Consider the following 7,500-nt stretch of genomic DNA (forward strand, 5'->3'; position numbering starts at 1 on the left):
TTTTCTTTTTCTTTTTCTTTTTCTTTTTTCTTTCTTTTTTTTCTTTTTCTTTTCTTTTTTTTCTTTCTTTTTTCTTTTCTTTCTTGTTCTTTTTTTTCTTTTTTTTCTTTCTTTCTTTATGGACTCTTTTAAATGTTTTGTTGTGAACAAATGAGGAAACCAGTGTTACGTAAAAGGGTACTTAACCACATCGTCCTGCATTCACTGATCTGCAGTGGGTAGAATCACACTTATTTTTGGTTGCTGATGATACAAAAATCGATATTATGTATTTTCAAATATGTATATTTTCAAATATGTATATCGATATATAGGTGCGTATATCTGTTATATTGCTATACATTTTGACTGACTTCATTAACGAAAACAGACTTTCCCCAGCCATCTCTCTCTCTCTCTCTCTCTCTTTCTCTCTAGATGTTACTGTATAAACCAATAGGTATAGGCTTTTCGCGTATGTATATATATTAAATAAATTTGTCAAATTTCTCTCTCTCTATCTCTCTGACTCGCTCACTCACTCTCTCTCTCTCTCTCCCCTCACTCTCTGACTCCCCCCCTCTCTCTCTGACCCCCCCCCCCCCTCTCTCGCTGACAGAATAAATGCATATATACTTATCAGAGAATCTTCGCAACATCTTCTTTAAGGAATGAAAGTGCCCTCAAATGTGTTGAATATAATTATGACTCATTGTGTTTTGAATATGTTTAAGCATCAATATCAATTCAGGCGTGATCGTGGGGAGAAAGAGAGAGAGAGAGAGGAGAGAGAAAGAGAGACAGGGAGATAAACAGAGAGAGAGAGTGAGAGAGAGAGAGAGAGAGAGAGAGAGAGAGAGAGAGAGAGAGAGAGAGAGAGAGAGAGAGAGAGAGAGAGAGAGAGAGAGGGAGGGAGATAGAGAGAGAGGAAGGGAGGGAGGAGAAAGAGAGAGAGAGAGTAAGAGAGAGAGAGAGAGAGAAAGAGAGACAGAGGGAGAAAAACAGAGAAAGAGAGAAAGACAGATAGCCTGAGAGAAAGAAATAGAGAAAGAGAGAGTATAGAAAGCACAGAGACTATTACGATATAAGGATATAAATAACAGTCATGTTATTACCAAGCCCCCGTATGCCGCAGTAATTTTTCACGTACCGGCGCCTGTCTTAGTGCAAATTAATTTCTCACCCGGTTAGTTATATATTAAAGGATTTTATGATGTTCAACAATTTTTTGCATTTCACTATAAATAAAGGGGTGTATCTTAACGTTTCCCTGCTAATTATTAAGGGTTATTTTTTCCCCCTGAAGGTAATTGTTTCTGTAATTTTGACGAGCCGTCATTAATTACGATCAGAATGTAAATATGAGAGAAAGACCGATGTTAATTACCGTTTGCAAGATGCAGTAAATCCCGACTTATGTTTTCTCATTTGCATGCTTACGAGACCACTCCATCATTATCCTTTATTATCTTTACTAGGATTATCGGTATTATCAACTTTATTCTCGTTATGTATATGTCGTTTCTATTGTTATATGAGCAAGAGGGATCGTGCAATACTCTGCAACCACCAATTCACGTTTCCCTTGCAATCATTTCCCTTAATTCTGCAAACATGTTTTGGACTTGTTCATCGTCTACGTGGAATGTTTTGTTCGATGAGTGGTTATTAAATGATACGGCCTACATATATATATATATATATATATATATACATATATATATATATATATATATATATATATATATATATATATATATATATATAAAATCAGATCTTCGGAACAAAAAAAATATGCGTGTGTGTGTATTGCTTCTTTTTCTTCTCTATCTCTCTCTCTCTCTCTTTCCTTCTCTTTCTCTCTCTCTCTCTTTTTATCACTTGCTCTCCTTTTCAATCTTTCTCTGTATTTTTTTTCCTCTATCACTCTCTTTCTGTCTCCGTCTCTCTCTCTCTCTCTCTTTCCCTCTCTCCTTCTCTTTCGTTCTCCCTCCCTCTCCCTCTCTCTCTTTCTCTCCCTTCCTCCCTTTCCCTCTCTCCCTCTCTCCCTCTCTCCCTCTCTTCTCTCTCTTTCTCTGGTTTTTTTTTATGTTTTTTTCTATCACTCTCTCTGTATGTTTCCGTCTCTCTCTCACTCTCTCTCTCTTGCTCACTCTTCTCCCCCTCTTTCTCTCTCTCTCTCTCCCTCCCTCCCTCCCTCCCTCTCCCTCTCTCCCTCTCTTTATCTTTCCCTCTCTCTCTCCCATCCCTCTTCCTCCCCCTCCCTCCCTCTCCCTCCCCCTCCCTCCCTCCCCCCTCCCTCCTCCCTCCCACTCCCTGCCCCCTCCCTCCCACTTCCCCCCTCCCTGCCCCATCCCTCCCTCCCCCTCTCCCACTCCCTCCCCCTCTCAAACCCACCCACATCCATACATACACTTCGAATACCAGAAAATTAAATGACTTTCAGCCCCGACTGCGACAGGTAATTATCAGATATTACTCGGATCGTCGGAAAACCTGAATTGAAAATATAAAGAGGTGTATTCTCTGGTTAATTTCACGCATTCCTGGACGCTTTTAGATTCCGGGTTCTGATTCCAGCCGAAGTTGCAGTATACTTTGCGTAACAGTTGTTCAATAAAAAAAAAAAATGTTTTACTTTTGTTTGTTTTGTTTTTTGTTTGTTATACCAGTGAGGTTTTTTCTTGTTGTTGTTGTTTTTCTTTCAGTGGCATTCTTATGGTTGTTATTATATTTTCTTATCTCTTTTCTTTCAGTGTCATTCTTATGGTTGTTATTCTATTTCCTTCTCTCTTTTCTTTCAATGTTATTTTTATGGTTGTTATTATATTTTCTTCTCTCTTTTCTTTCAGTGTCATTCTTATGGTTGTTATTATATTTTCTTTTCTCTTTTCTTTCAGTGTCTTTCTTATGGTTGTTATCCTATTTTCTTCTCTCTTCGCTTCTTCTTCGTTTCGTTATCATCAGCATCGTCACCTTCATTTCTACTGATCATATTTTTTTGTTTCATTTGTTCGTTAGTTATTTTCGTATGGTTCATTACTCTTTCAGAATGATATTCTAATTTTGCGTCTTTAAGAATTGTAAGGATTAACAACAACAGCAAAAAAAAAAAAAAAAAAAAAAAAAAGGAAAACAAGGGTAAACAGCGAAGACCTTTTTGTACCATTGTCATTCAAGGCATGGAGAGGTAATGAATGCCCTTAAGAAGCAAGAGAGAGGAAAGGCATTAGGCATATTAGGCATTTTTCCCCCTTCGTTGTTTGCTTTACGGTTTGTTCAATATGTTTTTGTTGTTGTTTTTGTATAAGAAGAATGTAGGATATCAACTGGGGTAGATACTCAAGGGATATCAATCCTGACTATTTGCTTTTTTTTTTTTTTTTTTTTTTTTTGAGCCAACTTTTCCATTATATGATAGACAAGTTCTTTCTGGTGTTTGTGCGTGACAGCGACTTTCTTCAAAAATTATGAAAATTAGCCTATAGCCAAATTGTCGGAAACGAATCATTGTATAGTCTTTTTTTATTATTTTTTTTTCCAACGCATACATAGCTGTTAATTCCATATTTAATTGACTCCCTCATGTTTTGTTGATTTTTTTTTTATATTCCTTTTTTTAGATACGATATCACAGATCACCAATTTATGATCGGTGTCCCATCCCCTTCAATGTCACGTCTTTGAAATATGCTGAAAAAAAATTGTGATGTAATTCTTTAAAAAACACAGAGTGGTGCATGGAGAAACCGTAGGAATTGTGACATAATCTTTGAAATATATTCAGTAACAGACCATACGAAGGAGATTCATCCCTGAAATGTTCTCACTAGTCCACGAAGCGAAGATCAGTCGAGTAGTATAGCTTAGTCTTAATTCTAGATTTCCCTAGTCTACTTCTGCTGCTTCTGTCACCATGAAATCTTTGTTCTCTGAGACACAATTGAATTCAGAGCATATACATACTTTCCATCTATACCTTCCACCGTATTCCTCTCCCTCTTTCTTCGCAATTTTCCCCTCTCCTCTTTCCTATATCCTTTTCTTGTTTTCAATCTTCTCTCTTCCTCCACTCCTTTCCCCTCTTCCCTTGCCAATCTCAGTCCTGTTGTGACGATGCTCGACGTGGTGCGTTTAACGAGGGGGAATAAAGCACTGTTTTCCCTTCCTCTTGCCACTCAATTAGACTCAATTTTTTCTCCGTGGAATTGTGTCTGTTTTTTTTTTTTTTTTTTTTTTTTTACTTACTCGTATTGTTATTCTTCTTGCCTGTCATTGTGATGGATTGATGCCTAGCCCTTTTTTTTTTTTTTTTTTTTTTTGCTTTTTGGTGGTGTTTGTCTTCGACTTTGGGTATTTTGAGATATTACTTTATGAAAAATATAACCTTACAATGGCTTGATTGATTCTTGGTTTGATTCTTGCATTTATTAAAGTGTTAGTATGGTGTTATTGATAAATTCTTATGCCATATTACATACCCTGATTCGGACGTTTAGGCACACACATCTTCCTCTATCTTATCTTACGTCTAAACATTTACCTCTATATCATTTTATATTTAAAGTCTTAACTCTATCTCGCTTTGTATTTGAAGTCATAACCCTATCTTATCTTACATTTCAAATCTTAACCCTATCGTATATTGTCTCTAGATCCTCTTACGATCAATGAATTATCTTAATCTTACCTTATTCTTACTTTAAAGTCTAACCTGTACCTCGCCGTTGCGTTTAAAATCTTACTTCTATCTTCCTATACATCTAATATCTCACCTCTATCTTAACTTACCTCTGAAGGAACCCAAGACCCTTCGTTCTCCTAACACCTCGTATAGTTAAAGAACTGCTGAACACGCGCCGTTCTTTGCCTCCCTCCTAGAACTTTCTGGAAACAGAATGCGGACCAGACAATCTCAAAGACAAAATGATTGCTCTGACTGTTCCAGCTAATGCTCTTTCGCTCTCTTATCTTAGCTATAGCTGGAAGTCTACGAGTGCGCTCTGAACGATTCTTTTCTTTGGATATTACGGATTTTATATCTTATCTCTTACTCCCACTTCTATGTTTAAAGTTTTATGTTCTGAATCTGGTATTCGAGAGGAATTACAAACCTTCCTCTCGACTTTCCTAATGCAAGACCTCTCCCGATAGAAACACGTTTCCCCCATACTTGCATATGGTCTTTTTTTCAATTCGCGAATCTATAGAATCTTCTGGATTGCGTAACATATCCGAGACAAGACCTTCTTCTTCCCAGCTGAGATTGAAGATCCTCAGTCACAAGGGGAGCTTTACGTCTTATTAAGGACTCTTCCTTATCTTGAAGTCCTTGGTCCTTCTTCTTCCCTGCGTTACCTTCTCTCTTTCTTTCCCTTCTTTCGTCTTTTTTTTTATATTTTTCTTTTATTATTTCTCCCATCCCCTCTCTCTTTGAGTCTGTGTGCGTGTGTTTACTTAGCTGTATGTATAAGTATAAATAAAATCAAAACTAACACAAACTAAAATAATTCAAGAATTCAGTGATTAATGGACACAGAAAGTCTTCTGAAATCTCTGTTATTTTATTTATTCATTCATCACGCGAAACAGAAAGAAAAACGGAAATAGTGAACCATGTGGAGCAAAATAAAACATAGAGGCTTCCATGGGAGATTAAATGTTGTTGTACCGTGAAAGGTATCAGTGCTGGGATATGCATGTGTGTGTTCGCGCGCGCGTGTTTATATATATATATATATATATATATATATATATATATATATATATATGAATGTATATATATAGATATATATGTATGTATATATATATATATATATATATATATATATATATATATATGTATGTATATATATATATATATATATATATATATATACATACATATATATATATATATATATATATATATATATATATATATATATATATATATATATACATATACATACACACACACACACACACACATGCACACTCACAGACAACATAAACACACACACAACATAAACACGCGCACATATTGATAGATAATTGAATAAATAAGTAAATGAATAAATACATACATACATACATATATATTTATATATATATTATACATATATATATATACATATGAATATATATATATATATATATATATATATATATATATATTATAAAAATATATATATATATATACATATACATATATATACATATATACATATATATATATATATATATATATATATATATATATATATATATATATATATATATATACCATATACATATATATACATATATACATATACATATTTATATCCAGCCACGGAAGCCTCTGGTTTGCATCTACGCTCCTCAAGTGGGGTGTACGGATGAAGAGAAAGACTGGGGATGTGATGCTGAAGATACCAGATGCAGAGGTGACGGAAAGTACGGTGTCGGAATACGGAACGAAGGAGGAGACAAAATTGTGGACTTTGCAACAGGGCAGTAGTTAACACCTACTTCCAAAAGAGATTGACCCGACGAGCAACTTATACTAGCGGGGCCAAAGTACACAGGTGGACTACATCATGTGCAAGAGAAGAGAACTGAAGACAATACATGATTGCTTTGTCCTGCCAAAAGAAGCGGTGACTAAACAGCACAAGCTGGTAGTCAGCAAGGAAAAGAGTGGAACAAAGAAAACGCGCTGGTAATTTGTCCAGAGGTGGAGAGGAAATTGGATATGGAAGAGCGGAAAGAGTGGAGCACATTGGGTAGTACGCTGTCGAGGTTCTAGGGCTACTTCAGGCATGAAAGGGAAGAAAGAAGAGACGTGGTGGTGGAACACCGACAGGATGCCATCAGGGACAAGCGCGAAAAGAAGAAGGAGAGAGATCTAAATAGATGTGAGGAAACTATTGTAGCCTTTAAAGAGGCAAATAAGAAAGCGAAAAGAGAAGTGGCAAAAGCCAAAAGCAAAGCGTACGAGGAATTGTATAGTAGCCTAGACGGCAAGATGAAAGCTATCAGGATAGCCAAGCAAAACATAAGGAGGCGCAAGATGTATACCAAGCTAAGAGGCGGCAAACAGATAAAAGAAAGATGGAAGGAGTACTACCAACAATTGATGAATGTAGAGAACCCAAAGTAGAACTAGTGATTGAAGCTGCAGAAGAAGGAGAGATAGAGGAGGTTGGAGAAATGGAAGTGACAACAGCAATAAAAAGGATGAAGAATGGTAAAGCGGACCGGATGATATACCAGTCGAAGCATGGAAGGCTATGGGCAGAACAGCAGTGAGGTGGCTAACAGAGGTATTCAGAAACATCTTGGAGACGGAGCATATGCCAGATGAATGGAGAGATAGTACTCTCATACCCATTTTCAAGAACAAAGGGGACATACAGGATTGTGGAAACTACCGGGGCATCAAACTAACCTCACATACCCTAAAGATGTGGGAAAGGATCATAGACAAGAGATTGAGGAGTAGAGTGGAGTTGTCTCAAATAGAAGCACAACTGACGCAATTTTTGCGCTCAGGCAGAT

The sequence above is a fragment of the Penaeus japonicus genome, unplaced genomic scaffold, assembly GCF_977035675.1.
Source record: "Penaeus japonicus unplaced genomic scaffold, GWHDUDI00000001_assembly GWHDUDI00000001, whole genome shotgun sequence".
NCBI lineage: Eukaryota > Metazoa > Arthropoda > Malacostraca > Decapoda > Penaeidae > Penaeus > Penaeus japonicus.